A 22,449-nucleotide genomic window follows, 5' to 3' on the forward strand; every position below is an offset into this window, starting at 1 on the left:
ACCACTCTATAAGAAGTGCAAATCATTATTAAATCCTTTGGTGTTCACTGTAATAACATGAAACATGATGAACTCTTTTAGTAGTAAAGTGTATGTAGTACGTGAGTCTATAATTTAGCATTAACTTGAAATTAATTTATAAAATATACTATTTGTCACCATACACTGAACATTTGAAAAAATTCTTCCTCGCCCTAGTATTAGGATAACAGGATGATATTGAAGATTCCCATCCAACCTAAACTATTCTGTGATATGGTTCTGTGAATAGTTCAGTAATTTGTAATTTTGGAAAGATGAGGCATGTCAGTGCAGCAAAAAAAATCAAAGCAAGGTCAAGTCCAGTCAGAGTGACTGTTGGTACTGGACCCCCGAGAGATCTGTGATACAGAGGGTTCTTTGGTCTAACCCCGGTTGAAAGAAACTGAAGGAAAAATTTTCACCAGTTTTTCTGGTTTCTCTGGAATTTGAAATAAACCCAAAATGTTTGAATTTTTAAAGAAACAATTTACTGTCAGAAAACTTCACCTGCTCATCAATTGCATCATTGTGTGAAAAACACAGCACAGACTTTGAAACCCAGGAAAAAGAAAGAAAAAGAGAAAGATACAAAGCACAAGAGCTTGTCAAGTGACATATCTTGTCACTAGAAATGGTTAAATGATAAAGCTTAAGATGATATCAGACACCAAACATATACAAACATCCTCAGTGAATGATACTAAGGAAAACAGTTTTGTCTTTCCACAGATGATTTGTTTTCATCACTGGACAATGCAAAATCTTTTATTAAAAATTCACAAAGGATGCATTTGGAATCCTTTTATCTGTCTGTCTAAAGTATTTCTAAGGTGCCAATCACTACTTTATCTCAGCACATTAACAGAATGGCTGGATTTTACTAAATACAAAAAAAGACTCCAAAAGAATTCAAGATGAAAACATCTTATCCAGCTACAGAGAACCCTTCTTGGTGCTGGGAAAGGCTCTGAGGCTGTGCCTTTGGCTGAGTGAGGACACGAGCAGCACTGCACCCCACGTGCAGGGCCCAGAAGCTGATGAGAACACATTTACTCCCACAGCCTACAGCTCTGAATTCCTTCTGAAATGATGGATATTGCAGCTTTGGGACTATGCTATAGCTGACATAAACTGTGCGAGGGTGGAGCAATAGCACATGGAAGCATATGCTGGGAGTGGGAATGAATTTTAGCATGTGTTTGCACACTTGGCTGAACCACACCCCTCACCACTTGGGCAGACCTTCAGTGGATTTTGCATCAGCATTGCCTCAGCAGTTGCCTCTCCCTTAAATTAGTACAAGTGAGATATGTCCCATAATTTGGAGTGTTGAGAAGTATTTCCCACCTTATATAAAAGAATACTTCACGTATATTTTACTCTGTGATTACTTTCCCAAAACACTAGGTTTACATAAAAAATGATTTTTTAAACAATTTCTTCCAGCCTTCTATTTAAAACTGTACTTTGCTCTTAAAAAGTATTAAGCTAATTCACACAAAGGAAGACTTTTTGGAAAAAGTCAAGGATCCTTTGCCTCACCTATTTCCTTCCATGATTTAATGATAGATAAAATAGACCAGAAGTATCACATCTCCCAGTATAAATAGTTAGCTGCAGACCTTACATAATAAATACATTCCTCTTTTATATAATTGGTAATGTTAATTACAGGAGATCCTGTAAAGAAGATCAGCCATGATCCTGTGGTACAGCCTGCACTAAGCTTCCTATTTAAAATGTACATTCAGCTATTTAGTAACACACAAAAATTCAGTTCATCTGCCCCCAAATCATAACATTTTTGTACACAGAAAAAATTTAATAATTTATATATTAATATCCAAATGACTTACATTTAAGAAGTCTCCTCAGACCCAGTGCTTAAAGTTGGAACTTGACTGAAGTCCATTTGTGTTCCATGTCAGTGATAATGCACTCTGTGCTGCAAAGAAAAAAAACAACAATTGGAAAAACTATATTCTTTTCCTTTTATATTTGGTATTACAAGTGTGTTCCTAGTCATGCTGGAGAGCTCTTCCTCATTCTGCCTTTTTCTGTGTGCTTCTCTCACTGAGTCTGGAATTTACCCATCAGAATTGGAGAGGGACAAATTTCAATTAGCCTGTCCCTCATTACAAGAGCTGTCAGGGCCCTTTCGTGAACTGCCACAGTCCAGCACTGGCCTAATTCCAGCACTGCTTCAATACTCTTTCTCCTCCTGACTCTGCTCTTTTTCTTCATCCTACTCTCCATTTTTTGATATGCTGTTTTCTGCCTCATTTTCCTTTCCCCAATGCACATTGTTTTTATATCCTTCCTCTATCCTTCTCTTTCCTCAATCCAGTATCTAGCCTTCAAAACTCAAACACTTGCCCTTCATTTTCTTTTCTCTTCCTTCAAGTTTTCCCCTTTGATGAAGGCCCCTCTTGTCTTCCAATCATCATTTTAAAAAGAATTCCCAGCAAATTTGCTCTCTGTACAAACTGAGACTTTCTCTAAAGAGACCATTTTTTTCACAACTCAAAACACACTTCTGCTGATACTACAACTTCACTCAACTCAAGGTCATAAAAAGTAGCTTATATATTTTACCAGCCTAGTGATTTCAAGTGTTTATTCTCAACATTTGTGAGCCTGAATTAAAATTTCCAGCACACACCAGAAGTCACAGGTATTGCTCCAAACAAATTACTACTCAAATGACTTCATGACACTGTCATTCCAGGAAAGGTATCCTAGATATTCTATTGAAGGCTGAGCCAAGCACCATTTAGAGACCTACATGCAATATTTATGCACTCTATAAAGTTCCTGTCATCCCTAAGTGTTCTTTTATTTTTTATGAACTATCCCTATGTAGATGTCTCAGGTCTGTGTTTGTTGGACAAAAGTATCCCAAGAAGTTTTAGTAAAGTATACAGGGTTAGATTCTTATAGAACGAATGGTGTAGAATGTCTGATATTTCTGGAATAAACAGAAATCTTGGGACTAGAAAGCTTAGTAGAAAAATACCATATTGCTTGCTTGAAAACTTGACAATTGTATAATGGGAGAATAAAAGAATACAGATTATTTAGGATTTTTTTTTAAAATAAAAGACTCCTTGAAAGTGTTCTCAGCAATTGGCTGTGATTTAAAACATCCTTTTGTGTGTGGAATTGACATGCAGAGAAAAAAGCTAAGTCAATTAACTACACACAGAAATTGGGCCAGGTAACATTCATGCCACAATCTCTTTGCATAACACAGAACTCTGGTGAAAATGAAAGAAACAGGAAGTCTTCCCAAAATTATTATATCAAATTCTTGGCTGGAATAAATGAGCACAGCTCTTTTGTGCCTCAAAAGTGGGAGGAATTTATATGGCTAAATTGTTATTTAATCATTGATTAATACCAAGAATCATGTCTCAGCAATAAGATTTTATAGTCCTGTCTAATAAGCCCCTGCAGGTTTTAGCTCTGCCTTCAAAAGCAGAGGTTATCCAGCCATTTCGTAGAGCTTCTACCTCTCTTCCATGTTCAGAAGCAGCAGACTCTCCACACAACACAAAGCATTTTAGCTGGAGCCATTTATTTCCCTGGGATAAAAGGTACTTAGATGCTCCCATACCAATAAAATACCACAAGGAGTTCCTCGCCTCCTTTTCCCCATCACACAGCAGAGGGACAACTAGGGTCTGCATTAGCCCAGTGGTCAGAGCATGGTGCTAATAGTGCCAAGGTTGAGAGTGTGACCCATGTGCAGGCCATTCACTTAAGAGTAAGAGTCAATGAGCCTTGTGGGTTCTTTCCAATTCAGAATATTTGGTGTGAGTCTGTGGTTTTCTCTACTCAAGCATCAGTTCCTCTTCTCCAAGGTCAAGGGGGCAATTGCAAAGCTCTGCCCCTATGTAAAACTGGCTCTGTTCTCCAGAGCAATGCAGTCCTTCAGCAAAGTGACTCAGTGCTTTTTGTGCCCAGGACATGCTTCCCACAGCAGACTGTGCCCCACCTGCCTTGCTAGAGAAGCTTGCCTGCAATTTGCAGTTACTGCTGGCAGGGTAAACACTCCTGCCAGTAAGTCTGCATGGTGTGACTTGGTAAGCACAGACTGCTACCTGCTCTTCAACAACCTAGGGATGTTTTTTACAGACCTCTGTGATTGTGTGCCTAAGCTTCCTTGAGCATTACATATACTAATTCATTAGCAGCATTTTCAGGTAATCCCTATCTATTTACACGTTCCCAGCTACACCAAAAGGAAATTTCGCATGCTGTTAGCTAAAAATAATCTAAAAAAGTAAATGGATTGCTTTCAGTGGCAGGGAGATGAGGGAGGGGGAACATTAGGAAGGGGTTTGGTAGTGATCTTTGCTCATCTTCTAATAATAAACTAACTCAAATAGTGAATATACTGAGATTAGAGATGAAGCTGGAGTAGCTGGTGAGTAGCAAAGATCAATGCAAGTCACTTTGATGCTGTCAACTCACATCTTCTAAAGAACTGTGATGAAACCAAGGGCATAGAGCTACTTGCTGTTCACTCATGCAAAACCAGCTCAAAACCTCATGGATGCTGCACAGGTCCCCTGGTGATGACTTTTGGAGGTGGGAATCAAACTGAAAAAGAAGCTTCACCTCTATTCTAGTGAAACACCACCCACATCTATAAAGTTCATGGCAAGTCTACTGTGCCTCTATGACACAATGAGGAGAATATCAACCTCTTCCATCAGAAAACCCTTCTTCTAAAGGCTGGAGGTGATTGACAGAATCTGGTGCTGCCTTACTGGAGAGAAGGCTGACTGTGCCCTTCCATTAAATATGTTTGTTGCATCAAAGGATATTAAATCACGATTTTATCTACTTTTTTTAAGCTGCTTCTGAGGATGAAGCTAAGAGTTTAAGACTGCATTTTTCAGTCATTTAAGTGAATACTGCAACCCTTAGTAGCTTCAAGGAAATAGTCTTGAAAGGAAGATGTGTTATTTGTTGTTTTGGGCTCACATAAAGTCACAGGATCTCAAGACACCTCTGTGAACTAAGCCAAAGTTCAGATGTGATTGTGTTTCTCACAATTAAAGAAAAAACCGCTCACTTCTCCCAGCCTCACCACATTCCTGGCAAATTCCAGCTCCCTCTCATGCTACTGTTACAGAGAAGCTGCTCAGAAATGCAGGCATTTGAGCAGTGGTTGTGATGATAACTTATCTTGTGCATTCAAATCACTCTTCCCTCTTTCTTTACAGGCATATATAACCTTACTTACAGAAATTTTTAAAGCTTAACACACAGTCAGCTTGCCATCAGTACTGAATATATTAGAGAAAATATGCTGGGTACAAACTGGCCTTTCTTGGATATGTAGGAATGGGCAAGATAGAAATTGCCAGAGCAGCTCTGGCCAATACAGCAGCTGCCACTTCCAGCATATCATGAAAATCATCATTTTTCCTCCTTTATGATTACTCCTACTTCCAGTCATGAAAGAAGGGAGCTACACTAACCAAGTACCAGGTCTCACTAAGGAAAGCAAGGAACAATCTGGAATCAATACAAGCCAACAGCGCGAGAAATTATATGAAAAACATTTAGAACTTGAATCCATGTTACAAATAAGCCAACTAACCAACAAAAAAAACCCCAAAAATCCCAGAACAAAAAGAAACAAACCAAAGAGCTAGAAAAAACTTCTCATAGGCTGCTGCTTACCTGAATTCTGAAGTTATGAGCAGCTGGTTTACCCTTTTGCCAGCTTTTATAACCTCTTCTAACAGCTCAGCACAGGTGTTGGGCATTCCCATTTCAACCTGCTCAGCACAGGTGTTCAGCATTCCCATTTCAGCACAGGTGTGAATCCTTACACAAGGCTCAAACAAGGAACTCGTGAGGGAAGGTTTCTTGGCTCCAGGAGAGCCCTCAATTTCTTTTTAGCAAGTCTTTGCACTTAAGCAGTCCCAATGTAGCTCAGAGAGCCTAACTCAGCAGGCATGTTGCTCAGACTAGAACCTGAGTTCTGAACTCATGATACAAATGATGTGGAGGAAATGAAAAGAAACTTCATAATCTCACAGAACTGTTGAAATTACTGACAGATTTATTCTATTTTTTTCAAAGAAGAAACACCAAAAGATCTCCTCATAAAAGAGCAGTTATTTCTTTGCAGCCACTATTAGGCACTTGCAGAATAACAGCATTACTAATCCAAACATTGAGTTGGATGCCAGGGAAAGGACTAAGGAAAGGGACTCAGTGAAAATTGTGTCAGTTTGTCTTTGTTTAAGTTGCACCTTCTGAACTCCTTCTCATTGCTGAGGATTTCCCAGCCCCTGGGTTTGTTGATTATTTTTACCCTCTGCTGTCCCCTGCCCTACCTGTCTTGGTGGCAGCAGTCCCACAGCCCCACCTGCCATCCTGGCCTTCCCTTCTAAAGCTGCATGCTTCTCTCCCCACTCTGCAGCTAGCCTGAGCAGCACTGTAGGAATCAAGTCCAGCATAATAAATAATCTCATCTAGTGGGTAAAAAGTTTATCTTAAAATCATTAAACCCTCAGCTTAGTTATTTATATTACGTATTTTTGAACAGGGAAGAGAAGACAAAGGAAGATGTTTTGCTAATTTTGTTGCCGTTTTTTTTTTCTTCCAGTACAATGCTTTTGACAAATTATTTTCCACAGGAAAAAAAATACAAAAAACAAACCCAAAAGACAACATAACAACCCTACAGTAAAATTATGGGCAATGTCTTTCTTTTTAATCATATAAATTATTGCCAGCTGACTGATGAATCCACTCTGGGCAACATGACACAGTTTACAACCTTAAGGATTACAGTAGTCCAGATGCTATCATCTTAATTGGAAAAGCACAGTATTGCCAACTGTCTATGTTAGAAAATGGAAGATTGCATTATTATTATTTTTCCTTCACATTCCCCTGCTTTCCTTTCCTCTATACAGCCAAGAACTATTAGATCTTTTGTATGGTTTTCTTTATTGAAGTCTTTTTATCAGTGTATAAAGACAGCATTTTTTGAGACAGCATAAGTCCCACTGCATGAGAGCTCAGCATTTGCATTCCCTACACTCTCATTTTCCTATCAAGAAGGGGAAGATGGAGGAAAGCCTTTTCAAACATCAAGTTCACCCCAAGAAAGTGCCTGTTCTTAAGCTCTATGTCAATAACACAGTAATTCCATCATATGCAATAGGTCACAATCAGTAATTACAGTCAGAGAGAGAAGAGGGATAACTAAGTTGTTATGGTAATCATCCAAAGTCAGGAACTTCCTGGTCTGACTCCTCTTGTTCTCCTCCTAGCTGTGTGCCAGAATAACAGTTTAGAGCACTTCTAAACATTTTATGCAGTTACCTCATGCTACTGTGAAAAAATATAATTATCTATTTAAGGCACACAGGGACTTTCAGAAACATCTGACAAGGTCCTGAGCTAAATTGGCAAGGCTCAGGCTAATGCCCATTGTTCCTTTTCTCTGTCCTTGGGAGAACGACTAAAATCACACAGTGTCTGAATTTCCCATCTCCAAAAAGCCCTGTGAGACTGCAGACTATGTGTCACCAGGTTAGCTCCTTTTGTGGGTGGGGAAGGTGCAGTCACAATGCTTAGTTGCATAATGTAAAATAATTCCAGTTGCATCTATGCATGTGAAGTAGCTGGTGAAAACCTTCTTTAGGTCTGTCCTCCTTCAAAGTATCCAGAAATATTCCCTTGTGAGATGGCCAGTTTGGGAAGGAACAGGGAGGAGGAAGAAGAGGCTTGAGCCAATCTTTTGATGCAGGCAGTGATTTAAGGGGGATTGTTCAAATAGTTCTCTTCTGCACAATTGCTAGGCAGAACAACACATTCCTACTGTTGGGGTGTGCTTATAATCCTTCTAGGACAAGCTTTGAGGATGGGAGTTTCAGAGACATCCAAGGGAGTTAAGGACAAACCTCTTAGATGTCTTAGTCAGATTTCTGCTCCTGAATTCCACAGATACTGTTAAAAACCCCTTTGCTTTATATTTTTGACTCCTTTTAGAGTATGAGGAAGAAGGGTTGCTTCTAGTACATTTTTTTTTGTGAGATCAGAATCATCTCACAGTATTTCCTAAAGGAAAATCTGTCATTGGCAACTGCCTTATTCCAGCAAATTGAATCATACAAGTTTCTTCGTAGAGAAGGTGGTAAGAGTAGGGACAAACAGTGAGATGCTCTGGGGTGATGGGATCTTTAAGGACTGATGAGATATTTACTACTTTTGAAAGGAAAAAAGGGAGACAAAGCTCTCAGTGCTGGAGGCACTCTGGAGCTCTGCCTGTAGGATAAAATGAGTGGAAAATATACATGGAAATAGTTAAAAAAACCCCACTAAAGTAATTAGAATAATATATGAGATATTAGAAAAAGGCTTAGTTTAAACAGCATAAAATTACATAAATAGCACAGCATGAAAAAAAAACAAATAAAAAAACAAATTAACAAGTCCAAGATGTTACACTCTGTGGGTTTATTCCAGGAGTCCTAACACCAGTTTACCAATGCCTATGGCAACCCTCATGCCTGATTTCATATTACAGTTATTATATTTTGTATGTAATGTATTACCATGCATGTAAAATAAGTCACCTAGTCACTCTTTCTAACCTTTCAAATTCTCAGCTCCTCATCTCAACACCAGACACAGAGCAGAACTGAAAAAGAGAGAAAGATCATTTAAGGGGTGGAATGGTTTTCATACATGTAATGACTACAGCTCTTCAACCTGGAAGGAAGACAGCTGAGTGGGTGTATGATAGAGATGTTTAGAACATGAGTGGAATGAAGACAGTAAATACAGAATCAGTATTCATTGTTTTTTCCCAAAACAAGGGCTACAGTGTGTCAAATGAAACTAGCAGGTAGGAATTTTAGAAGAGAAGCTATTACTGTGCTTTGCATCATAGTTGTGGAAGTCATAACAGGGCATTAAAGGAGCTACAATTTACATTTGTTCAACAACTGATAAAGTCATAGCAGAAAAATCCACAAAGGGCTATTGAATGGGAAAGTAATACATTTAATTTTGGAAAGACTGAACTGCAAATTGCTGAAGGCTGTGAAAGTGTGTGGACAATATTTTCCTGTTCTGTTCTTAGGAACTTCTGTGGGTGCTAATGGTGTTGCGGGAGACACCTGTAAATCCCACCTAGTTCTGGCTCATATTGTTTCTCAGCATGGCTCCTCTCAGGTCTGAGGTTTCAGCCTAGGAATTCATTTGCTTCCCCAGAGTCAGCAGTGATGGGTTCTGTTTGTTCTGGTTTGCTGACTGGAGAGGAATCCTTTGGCCCTGGTGCAGTCCTGCCTTCAGCTCAGCCCAGTGCTGTGGCCCATCCTTCCCGTGGGCTCGGTCCTACTGGTCTGCAGCCAGGGTGCTGAGCTGCTCCAGTCTCACATGAAACACAAACAGAGTCTCTGAGATTCAACAGAAATGCTGTCTGTGTACAGAAGTGTGCTTTGGGCTAGAAGGATGAGCAATTAAGCTACAGAACCAAATGTCTGTATAGAATACATTTTCTAATATGAATTAAAGATGAATATTATAGATGATTATGCTCTATTCCTCTTCTTACTGAGGGACTTCAAAGTGAGTAAACTCTACTATTTCTTAATATTTCCAGAAGTCGAAATGTAGCTAATGTTATTCAAGCTTTCATGGTTTTTTTTCTTTAATTCTTCTCACCCTTCCAACATATGGTCAAAAAAAAAAAAAAGTGGGTGTTCTAATTAACCTTTTGCTTAATCAGTAAAAACATAATATTTCACCCTTGCTGACACTACAGGATTGGTCAGAGAGGTCACTGGGTTATTGTACTGAACACAAGGAGTCAGTGTGAGATGGAATGGGGGACAAATGGGAGAAAGATGAATTTGTGATAACACAATCATTGCAGTGTGACTGTTTAGCTAGGAGGTACATCCAGAGCCACTGTCTATCCTACAGCCAAACAATTTCCCCTTTTTTTGCTGTACTCTGTTGCCAGCTAAATCCTACTACAGTGTGTTGGTTCTCTTCACAAGATGTCTGACATCTGTGAATGCATTAAAGATGCCAGCTTGGTTTTCCGTGAATATGAAAAGCCACAATAAATCCAACACTTTACACCTTTGCTTGATGAATGTTGTATAACTACATGTATTTCCTTCACTTTATTATAAAGTACTATAAGGGAAACTAGAAAAAAAGATCAGAGCTTCTTTGTACCAATTTAAAATGAACGCCACAACTTTAATTTGAGATTGGTAGATGATTATGAAGACCAATCAGAGATCAAATACTTGTTTTGTCATGAGCTGGAATGGGAAATATTATAATTAAAACTTATAGTAGAAAGCTTTTTTGCAACTTTTCAAAGTTCAGTAGGCTTGGGATTTTATGAAGTGCTTAATAATGAAAAAAATCTATGGAGAATTTTAAGGCAAGGAAGAAGAAAGATGACATTTCTTAATTAGTCTGTAGCCTGTTTCCCCATTGGGCAACCACACTTCTCAAAGCATTTTAAGTAAAGCAATATGCAAGCAGCTGCTCCTGCGACAGACACGTCCTTGCATATTCTCTGGATGGGTGTTTGATTTGGCCTTTCAAAACCAGTCAGATTCAAGACAAGGAGGAAGAAGTCACCCAACAGTATTAAACCATATGAATACCCAGCAGATATTTTAATTTTATTACATCAGTAAACATAACCAGATAGCCTTTGATTCATCTGCAGTGTTTGGTAAGAACTTCACCACCTACTGAGAGATGAATATTCAAAACTCTTACTATTATTTTCAAAGTTCAGCTGTACAAACCTTTTCACCTGGACCTCACCACCCTAAAGTGTAAAGATTTTCTTCCTAGTAAAGGAAGAAAAGTAAAGTAAAGATTTTCTTCCTAGTACCCAATCTAAATCTACACTTTTTCAGTTTGGAGCCATTACCCTTTGTGCTGTCACTTTGTCAAAAGTACCTGTCCAGGTTCCCTGTAGGATCCCTTTAGGCACTCAAAGGTGTTAGGAGCTCTGCTGGAACCTTCTGTTCTCCGGGTTGAACAGCTCCAATCGTCTCAGCCTGCCCGCATAGGAGAGGATAAATAAAAACTTCAGCACATAAAGACCTCAGAGCTTAGACCCTTTTAAATTTCCTTACACTTAAGAGCAGGTCTCCAGCTTCTGTAAAATGTGTGCTTTAGTGAATTCCATATAGTGTTTAGAAGATGCATGGAGGAAGAAATCTGTGGTACAGGAAACCTTATTCTACAAGAAACTGGAATGATGACATATATTCTTCAATGCCATCTGCTGGCACTTCATTTAATAGTGAATTTTTCAAAAATGTCTACACTTAACATGCTTGTAAAAACAGGAGTCTGAAGTTTCATATTGTTTAGATTTCAACACCTAGTCAAAGAGAAACATGAATATGGATTGCTCATGACCACTGCTCCACTTCCCTGGTTACCTTCTATAAGGATATTTCATGGATTTTTATAGTGGCAGGAATGATTGAACTATTAAAGGGCCTATTTAATCTTTAACTATTTTCAGATCTTAATTCTGTTAGCTATTTCGTACAGTAACAATACTGAATAATTTTTTTTAACCGATAAGGAAGGTGTCTGAGATACTAAATTTACAGGGGATTTCCTAAATCTATATAAAAATATATAATCTATATTGATATATAAAAATAATGAGAGCACTAATAATTACAACTAATGTGCTTTCAGTCAATGTTTCACCCTCAGCCACTAACTGGAGCTTTTCCTTCCTCTTTCCTGAGCCTGTAGGCTCAGTGCACAGAGCAAAGAGTGACGTTCCAAAGCAGAGATATATTTATAACAGGACCAACAGCTGAAAAATCAGAAGACTTGTAAGAAGCTTAATGTGCAAAAGAGCTTGATGCTGGGGTGAAAGGGAGGGCACTGGGACAACCAGTGCTTCTGATCTCTGCCTAGTCTCCTTTTAACATAATGACAAATGATCCTCAATGACTTCTACATTATGGACTCCTGATTATACTTAAATTATTTTGAAAGCTTAGATTTATGGTAAATTAACTCTTTCTCATGATTTCTAGAATAAGGCTGTCCAGTGCTGTCACAGACTGTAAAGGAGCTTTTGCAGTATTCAGCGTTAGTCTTGAGTGGTCCAAATTCTGTAAGACATTTATCAAGTAGTCATGCAATTAAGATTGTTTTCATACTTCTTCCATTTGAGAGGAGCAGCAAGGTGGTTACTTAAGTTTATTGGCACTTATTGTATTCACCCTTTTGTGTGGTATTTTAATTATTTCAGGACCAACATATTTCAGAAGACCTTCAAAAGTAATCAGATTATAAATCAATGGAAATTATTAACCTATTAATATTTTAAATTTTATGGAAACACTTCAAACACCACATATCAAATTCTGCATTCACTAACTGTCCCTGCAGAGTTAATCCAGGAGGAAAAAGTGGCCCCATGTCACAAGGGACACAACCAGACTAAAATTACTTGAATAGCACAAGAAGATTGAAATGGTTTGTGACATGTAGCATGTCATTCCCCATTGTCTTGCACCTTTTGTAGTCATTTATATCAATACATTTATAGCAATGTCTGTAAATGGCACACACATACATGATTGTATTCCCAGGAAACCCAAAGACACCAGACCCCATTTTACAGATAATGCACAAAGAAATGGACTACAGTTTATACCCTGTTATTCATCCATGAAAGACTAATTTAAGGTTTTGATCTACACAATATTCATATCCTTTTAAATTATGTGAAAGCTAGTCCTTCTTAATAATGGTGCCTCTTACCCATATTAATACAGAAAAAATCACTTGCATTTAAAAAATTCGACTTGGTCTTTCTGTGCAATTACTTCCTTAATTTTGTGGAGATGCATTGACTCTTTAATTTCTGAGTTCAGTATGAAACTAATGGATAAATCTTTTCAGGATATAGGCAGGTTAAGAAGCCAAAGAGGTTCTGTAAGCCAAAATGTAGAGGCAATCATTCAGCTCCAAAAAGAAAGAAAGAAACAAAAAAAAGAAAATAAATTTGAAGATAAAATCAAATGCTTGTCAGCTTACCTCTGACCCCATTCTTATTACATTTTAGAAGCTCAACTCCTCCAATTAAAAGAAATTTAAAAACTACAGAAAATATATTTAATGAATGCATTGAATATATTTTTTGTGGTCTCACCAGTAAGATCTGTAGGAGTGAAGTTACTGAGTTTCAGAAGAATTAGCATGGGCACTTGTTTGGAAAGACTGACATTTATACACAAAGGTTTGTATAATGGGAAAGCGATCAGTTTTTGGTGCAGTGCTCATTGGTGTAAGTCACATTTTTTCCAGGAAGACCTGATCCAAACTGTGGTACAGCTATTAATTAAAAAATGAGGACTGAAAAACTGTTGATCTGGTTTTCTGATAAGCTCAAAATTAAATCAATCATATTTCAAACGATTGGAAAAGTAACTTCTTTTTACCAACCTCTAATTTAAAAACTTATCCAAATATTTTTGGCATAAAGTTTTCAAGAGGGAGAAAGGAATGGTGTGTCCTACCCTAATGATAGTCACAAAAGATGAACCAGGGCTGACAAATCTCCTGACAGAACCAGGAAGAGAAAGTACCAGATGTGACCACAGGTAGTGTCTATGATCTGGCACAGTGCTGTGTCATCAACAGTTTGGCACAACTATATCTTGTTCTGTCAAACACTCCTTGTGATGGCAAGTGAATTGTTCTCCTAGAGTTTAGAGCTAGGAAAGTAAAGGGGAGAAGGAAGGAATGTTCCTCATGACTAAAGTAATAAACCAATATACTCTAAAAACACAAAGACTGAAATCTGCTCTTTGTATAAATCCATATGATTTAATTCAAGAATGAATTCAAGGTGAACATTGCTACCTAGCCTCAAATTAGAATAAAGATTTTTAAAAATAGAATGCACAACAGCCTCATCTCCCTTCATGAAGCTACAGAGATTTACATGCACCTATCATTTATTCCCTTCTCTTGATTAAAAACTAATTTTTTTGTGTCATCCCAAACTCACTTGGGTTTTGCAGTTCAGGAGATGAACTAAAATGTGTGCACTGATTTTGCAAAGACGAAAAAATAAAAAAATAGGACTCTAAAAACAAAGAAAGCATCTAGGAAAAGTAAAACTAATCCAGTAATCATGTAAAAAAATAGACTGAGGCATTAGGATAGGAGAAAGAGCATACCTTCCTTCAGGGCCCATCTTCACCTTCTCAGGAGACCGAGTCCCTAGTAAATGCATACTTCCTTTCTCCTTTTCTTTTTTTTTTTACACTGAAAATTTAATGTCTGTGACATAAACAGCTGGAATTAATGACAGCTAGAGTCACTAACTTTAAAAAGCTGCTCTGAACTGCATCTTTCACAAAAAGCTTGATCTTTTGGTTTTGATCAAAACTATCAGTATTTTTATCAAGCTGGTAAAATATTTTGAACTCTCCTATTCTTTGTGTTGACAAACAAAGGAAATATGACATCACAAGCAAATTCCTTTTCGAGGATTAAAAAAATGCCAATAGATCACTCAAAGGTAAAAAGTGCTTATGTTACCAGTCAGAGAATCTCTTGAACTAAATGACAAGGAGAACCCTGCCCAGAGGGATTATTCTGTTGAGAACAGTGGTACCACGCATCAGAGAAAAAAAAGAACTCCTTTTCCACAGTCAGGAAAGGGATAGTGGGTATTTCCAAAAGTACTCACTATGTGAGAGTACTTTTATTAAACAGGACTTTATTAAGTCCTTTCTCACTAACATCAATCAAAACTTCCAGCAGGATTAAATTTTTTAGCCTTCTAAAATGGAAACTTGTAATACTCAGAATATTCTGCAAAATCTGTGAGGGGAAAAAAAACCAAAAAGAAATCAAGACTGAGGGAGGGCTTTTGGAGAACCACAGTATGGAGGGCTCTAGGATTACTAATTGGATTTCAAAATCTCCATTAATTTGATCTAGCACCATGAAAAGTGACAAAAGTTGGTACAGGTGGGTTGGAAGTAGTACCTTAATATTGTGATATTGCAATAAGAATCACTGCCCTAGAAGGAAGCACTGCATCTCTACAGCATCACATCTAGCAAGAGGAAAACAATTTTCAAAGTTTTCAAATTGCTTAAGATATTGTTTGGGTTCATGAATATTAGGGGAAAAAACCCAACAGCAGGATTTCCTAGCCTATAAGACAACCTCTTAAGAGAAGTAAAGGAATCTACTATGATTTCCTAATTTAGGAAGAATAGGACAAAGTGCTGGAAAATATCCTGTAGTGAACAATATAACATTTGCCAGTGAGTTGCACAAGATGACCTAATTTGCCTTTTGCACAAGTTGTTGATTTCGCCAGATGATCTAATTAAAAATATTCATCTGAGGGTGACCGATTGCTAAGCAGAGCTGCACATTTTTGGAAAAGTCCTATTTTTAAAAAGAAATGTAGAGCCCAGTGAGTGGACCAAGCAAAAAAATCAAATCTACTGGAGATATTATAAGCAGGGAAAAAAACCCCAAAAACCAGAACAATTAGTTGTTAGGTAATGCACTTTTTCCTTTTCTTGAAAATGCTTCAAATTTCTTTCCAGTGTCCCAGTTAAGGGAAGTACCTGGGATCTGTTCTTGCCCCTAGGTGTCTGCTCACTGTTACACTTGAAAACTAGTTTTAAATTATTGTCTAGAGGAGAGAAAAAGTTTTCCTCATGAACTATAGGGGAGGGATAGTAAAATTATACAAAACTATAGATAAATTGAGATAGTGCCTACCTCAGCATCCCTATATCACAAAGTCCTGTTGCTGATGCATGGATCTCTCTCTTATATATTATATTTGGAATCCATTAGTAAGAGTAGGTATGCACTCTGTACCACAGGTACCCAAACTGTTCTAAGCTTTACTACTGCACTGACATGAAGTTTCTAGCAAAAATGTATCCCACTGCTCTAAAAACCACAGCTTGGATGTGTCAGGCAGCCTTCTCCAAATGCACCATTTCACAGGCTCAATTTTTTTATGTGCCGTTGCTAAATCTGAAACACAAAAGTTGGTTTGCTCAAAGCAGATGTTTGAGTTTTCAGTCAGGAACACACACTTCTATCACCTGCCCAGAAAAGCCTGGATTAATTTACTTTTCATGCATTTTTGATCTCTTAACTCCTTTTGTCCAAGCAGAAAGCTTAGAGTATTTAGGTGAAGTCATGTGTTTGAAGCAAAGGTTAGAAGTGCCTTCAAATTGATTTGCCTTTATCATTTTTTTATTGTTTAATTAAGTGGGGCTACTTCCAGAGATTACCTGCAGGTACATTTTCCACACAGCAAACATTATTATATAGAGAGAAAGTGCAACAAATACAGTGTTGTGGTTTAACCCCAGCCAGCAACTCAGCTCCAGGCAGCTGTTCAATCACTCCCCCCTGGTGGGACAGAGGGAATCAGAAGGGCAAAAGTGAGAAAATCTGTGTGTTGAAATAAAGATAGTTTAATAGGGAAAACAGAGCAAGGAATTTATTCTTCACTTCCCATGGGCAGGCAGGTGTTCAGCCATCCCCCGGAGAGCAGGCTCCATCACACATAACAGTGACTTGGGAAGACAAATGCCAGCACTCTGAGCCTTCCCCCTTCTTTGCACAGCTCTTTATGCTGAGCACAATGTCATATGGTCTAGACTATCCCTTAGGTCACCTGGGGCCAGCTGTCCTGGCCTTGTCTCCTCCCCACTCCTTGTGCACTCCCAGCCTCTTCCCCAGTGGGTGAGGAGCAGAAAAAGGCTTTGGCTCTGTTTAATGCTGCTCAGCAGTAAGGAAAACACTCTAAATTATCAGCACTGCTTCATACCCAAAACACATACCCAAAACACAGCCCATGCCAGCTACTAGAAGAGAATTAGCCACCCCAGCCAAAGCCAGCACAATGCCATGCCAGGGCACAGGGACAGGGCTGTCACCAGGGCCGTGTGGGGCCACCTCCTGTGTGGCTCCCAGCCACACAGGCCAGGCTGGGAGCTCTTCTGAACTAGCCAAGCCTCACAACTGAGCCAAAATGCCAGGGAAAGGCTGTGGGGCCTGGAAGGTGATGTTCAGCAAGACAAATGTAGAATTCTTCAAGCAGCTGAGAGAGATATCACTATAAATAATTTGATGGAATTGAAAAAGGGGAAATTTCAGTGTAATATTTTGACGCTCTCATCAGTGTCACCAGGACTGGTGAGACTTGTTCAACTGTGTAATAATTATTCAGGAAAACAGATGAAGTTTTGTCACAAGAAAAATGGAATAAAAAAAATAAATAATTTGACACATCATTCAGATGTATACTTTCTGAAGGATTTCTGTACCAGCAGCTAGATAGGACGGACCAGCTTTTTTCTAGGTCTGGGGCCAACTTCTTATCAGTATCTCTTCTCTGAAATTAGGAGAGCAATCCTGCCTTACATCTGACAACTTGACATTGAATTTCTGTGAGGCTTAATGTCTCCCTACAAAACACCTCCACTGAAGTCTCATAGGGATTTTGACTCTGCAATAATGTGACATGAAAATTTCCAAATTGATAATAGAAAACTCAAATATATCACAGGAATAAGTGGTTATTTCTTGCTAAAACATCTCTATGACAGTGCAAGAGACCTGATGTCTATGACAATTCCATGCCAGCAGTGGCAGGAAGAACACAATCTGTTACTTCATGGATGAGGAGGCATGTTTAAAAAAATGTTTAAACATCCCTTGTTTTAAATGCAAAGCAGTTATCAGAAAAAAATCTGCTGCTTCCCATTTCAAGTATTTAATCTGTAAGTTGCATCTTTTTCTTTTTAAGAGAATAGACAGCTCTGCAAAAGGAGTCGATATTAGGATACTCATTAGAGGGCAATTATAGTCTACAGCAAAAGCAGTCCTGGAACTTCCATAAAATTCTTCTGCCCCTTTTCCACTGGTCATAGATCACATTTTCCAGGCTCAGACATCAGAAACCTCTTAAGTGAGTGATCCTTAAAGAGTTTGCCTTCATCTTTTGCAACCTGCAGGGAAAGGTTTTCTCTGAGATCCGAAAGCTCACTGATGGTAAATGGTTCAGGTGAGACCATTTTCTCCAGCAGTTTTATCCTCACTGAAGTTAAACCCACTGCACTGAGTACTCAGTTGCTGTTCTGCACTGAGTACTCAGTTGCTGTTTGAAGAGGAAAGGAAGAAAGAAAAGGAATGAAACCTAGTCTTTCTCCAGCTCAATCCAAATGCCTTTTCTGTAGACCTCAGAAACTGATTGCAATTTCAGCCAAAGGAGCTTATCTAGTGGGGGCTACCATTTTCTCACAAAGCCCCCTGGCCAAGGAATTGTGTACAAAATGCACCCCAGGAGGATTAAATCTGAGTGGGAGGCTCATTTCTCTCTGTCACTTCATTTGCTCCAGCATGGGAGGGAGTAGTATGTTATCAGCAAGGGCAGGAGCCATGATCTTAAACCCTTGCTTTGTCTGGACTGTGAGAAGTGAGACCTGAGACTGGAACAGTCACCACTTCCCTGCCTAGGCATGAGCTTGACAGCTCAGTCAAATGTTTCAGCCATGGCATTTCATCAAAGCTGCCACATTCCCCACAACTCCAAACACACACACAACCATCCAGAGAGGTGGAAATATTTAGAAAATAACAGCAGTGTGCTGACAAATGTTCATTGTGAAGGGTGCTGTCATAGCAGCAAAGGCCTTCCTAAATCCACACAAATGGTTCCCATTAGCAAGATCTGATGATACTTGCTCACAGGTGGCAAAATTGCCATTTATGAAAGACAGACAAAGGAAAAAAATGAGACCGTGGTTAGACTATTACAATATATTTATGTATTTGGGTAAATTGTATTTGCATCACTTTTTTTCCTCTTGACTATGGAAGAAAGGAGACTGACATCTGCCAGTCTTTACATTGTACTTTTCTAACAGCAGGGCTTGTGGAATAAAATCTGTTTATTGGCCACTCATTTATCACCTCAACTAGAATTGGTACTACTGATGAATGGTACTCATATTGCAGGAGTGGATTAAATTATCCACATCCCTCAGAAGAGATGTGTGAACCTGGACTTTTCCCCAGCACTGAGCTCTCTGGAGCAGCTCTCAGTCAGGAGCTGCAGGTGGCACACCTGCATGGAAGGATGGAACACCTCAGCCAGGGCCAGAGGAGGCATTTTCAGCCTGCTGCACGTTTTCAGCCTGTCTCCCATGTGCAGGATGGGGAGCTGGAGCACACACCCTAAATGAAGGACCAAATGTATGAATTTCAGCTGCTTCCTTTCCTAGATTCCTGCAGACAGATCTCAAAGGACAGCTTGGTATAGATTTAAACAGCTCTTCTAGAAATTCAGAGAAAATAAGAAGAAAATAATGCCAGGCTGCTCCTTGCAGGATCCAGGACACTTGTTTGGCTGGACAATGGGTGCAATCGTTCCTTTACAATGTCTGTTCTGATAGGTACTTCAATGTATGCCCTCCCACAGCTAGGGGAGACAACTCCTTGATTTTTGTTTCATTGTAAACAGAACAAATAACATTTTTTGTCATTCATTAACTCTCTAATATTTTCTTAATTTAATCTCTTCCACTTTCAATTATGAAAGCCTTTGAGATTTGAGTTGTTAGTCAGGCAAGGGGGTGCTTAATTTAAGGGCTTTTTGCAATGGTTTAATTAGCAATCAGAGGCTTGTCTGCTTTGCTCAGAAGTAATAGTGATCCTTTGATATTAAATTTGGAGAAGTAGATTTCTGCTGATGTTTGATGAACTGGGACAGTTCTGATTATTTTTGCTTTCTCTATTCTCAACACCACTATCATAAATATGTCCATTTTCTAGTTGTAATCCAGGCAGGTATTCCTTCTCTAACCTTGGATAAGCAGAATTTGAAATTTTCACAATTTAAACAGCAAAATTATTAAATTCTTGAGATGAAGGATGACCAATACAATGCTGGATGAGACATTCACGGTCAGGTCTTTATAAAAAATATGTTGCAAACTGGCATGGCAGTGAGCAGAGATACTTTGTGTAGTCCTACAGCATCAATCAGTTGCTTAGATGCTTGAGATCACCTGCACATGCCAAATAACTGCACAGGCATTTTCTGCCTCAATTTCCAAATAGATTATGAACCTGATGCACTTTAAAGCACCTTTTCTTTAGTTAGAAAACCCAGTTTTCATTATGTAATGATTTTTCCATTTCAAATCCTTAATTTCAACACATAAAGCCCTTCCCCTGTGGAAGAATAGGCATCAGAATTCACAGTATATCCACACTGGATGCAGTTGCTTTATTTTAATGCATTTGGTGTTATCGAGGGAGAGCTGGCAGCACAGATCTCAGCTGAATACTGTAGATTTTAATACAGGATACATTTTGAATTTTAAACAAGACTGTGCATACTATGAAATTGTAATTCATCAAGCTACCTAATTAATGCTTAGATTAGCTGAAAAATAAGGGCTAGCTTATTTCCTGCAGTAATTTTGACATTCAGAATTATTTTTTGTACTGGGTTTTTAGCACAAAGGTATAATATGAAAGGGTGTTAAGAAATGTTTTAAGACAATTCTAGAAAGATGTTAATGAGATGTTTTGAATTACCTCATTGCAACATTTAGTTTCTGTATTTTCATCAGAAATATAATTGATTTTTTCTCATAGAAAACTGTATCTTTTATTATATTCTGCCGTGAAAACTGACTAAAATATTTTAAACTATGTTATTTCTGGTTATTTAAAATTTACATGGGCTACAGATGCTGTGAAATATCATATATAGAGCAGATAAAAATGTATAGCTTTAAGGCCTTTTCTCCATGTACTACTAAAGCTGTTAAAAACTGCTTTATTTCACTGGAAGTGGAGCCTCTGGGATAGCACACTGTTCTGTGCCTAAGTGGCCCGGAGGGAATTGTCACTAGGATTTCAGATGGAGTTAAGATAGCTTAAGGCCATTGCAGGTCACTTTCCGGGCTAGGCCAGGATGCTTTCAATGTCTGGAGCATCATGTGAAGTATTCCAGGTACGGCAGCAGCCCTGCCTTGCCTTGGCTGCTCTGGCTGGAGAAGGGATGAGAGGGCAAAGGAGGTGCTGCACTGGCTCCCTTCCTTCCATCTTGGCAGCTGGGAAGGAGACTCTGGCTGGAGTGCCAGTTATTTCCCTAAGGACAGTTTGCTAAAGAGGGGGGTAAATGAAGTGGGAAATACCTACACGATGGCCGGACACTCAGCTTCAGGACATGAGACTGCTCCTAGTGAAATCTGAATTACTCTGAGGATGCCAGCTGAGTACCCATATTCCTTTGGTCTGGGTAGCTGTAGAAAGCTTGATTGATGGATCTAAAAGACATTATCAGAGCAAGAGTAGAAGAGAGTGGCAGTGATTAAAACCCCAATGATCCACATTATGCCTCATGTTTTAGATAGGGTGAGCAAAGTCATAAAGTTTAAGAACCTTTGGCCTATAAAACAGAAAAAAGTTTTAAGGCAGCACTACAGAATTCCACAGGAACAGCCCTCTCAGACTTGGGAGAAATACAAGCAACCTAAAAGGCACTGGTCATGATTATATCTATTACTGCAATTGAATCTTTGGACTTAGAGGAGTGGCAATGATGATCAGTTACTGATTTATATTCCAGAAATATGCTGTCAATGATTTTTTAAAAAGTATTTTTAATATATATTAAAATATTATATGTTTATTACCTATAAGGCCTCAGCATTATGTAGAAGTATTTTAAAAATAAATTATGCTGACAGAATTGCAGAAGAGGTTAATATAAATAGCTCTTCTAATGGAAACAAAGTGAATATCTGGGCATCTGAGCTAGATTATAGCTGGCTACTGTGTGTGCATGTGTGAATGTGTGTGCCTAAAACGACCAGTTTCCCCTGCAGAATGCACCACTGGGGAGAGAATGATACAGGGAATGGCTTATGGCCTGTGTGTCTGATGGTAAAAATCAATGACTTGCCTTATTGAAAGGTGCCCTCAGGGGCAAAAAGCAGTGAATAGCTTATTAGTTTGTGTGTGCATGCTGGCAGATGATAAAGCAGCATTGAAATCAGTCATAGACCATAATAAAGTACCCATCCCCATCTTAAAGCCAGTGTGTACTTCTGTCTCAGGGGAGAATGCCTCCATTAACCCAAACTGTGCAGTAACTCATCTTTAACCACAGAACAAATATGCAGTAGAAGAGGAACCAATAACAATTTCTTATGGTTACTGATGCAAAAAAAATATAGCAGATAAATTACTGATGTGTAGGGCAAGATTTTTTTGGTGTAATATTCCATAATTCTATTTTACTGCTATTTGGAATGGTATGGAAGAGTTCCACTATGGATCTGGCCTGACACCAAAAAT

At 38.6% G+C, this 22,449-nt stretch overlaps 1 long non-coding RNA gene across 3 annotated transcripts in view; it reads right to left on the reverse strand.

Moving 5' to 3' along the window:
* Nucleotides 1–22,449, reverse strand: part of LOC113460887 (uncharacterized) — a 280,279-nt gene that overhangs the window by 112,713 nt on the left and 145,117 nt on the right. For all 3 annotated transcript variants that reach the window (XR_003382763.2, XR_012581000.1, XR_012581001.1), the window contains one exon: nucleotides 1,878–1,966. This is a non-coding gene — a long non-coding RNA (uncharacterized LOC113460887). The remainder of the gene's footprint in view (nucleotides 1–1,877; nucleotides 1,967–22,449) is intronic.

This window comes from Zonotrichia albicollis, chromosome 7, assembly GCF_047830755.1.
Source record: "Zonotrichia albicollis isolate bZonAlb1 chromosome 7, bZonAlb1.hap1, whole genome shotgun sequence".
Classification (NCBI taxonomy): Eukaryota; Metazoa; Chordata; class Aves; order Passeriformes; family Passerellidae; genus Zonotrichia; species Zonotrichia albicollis.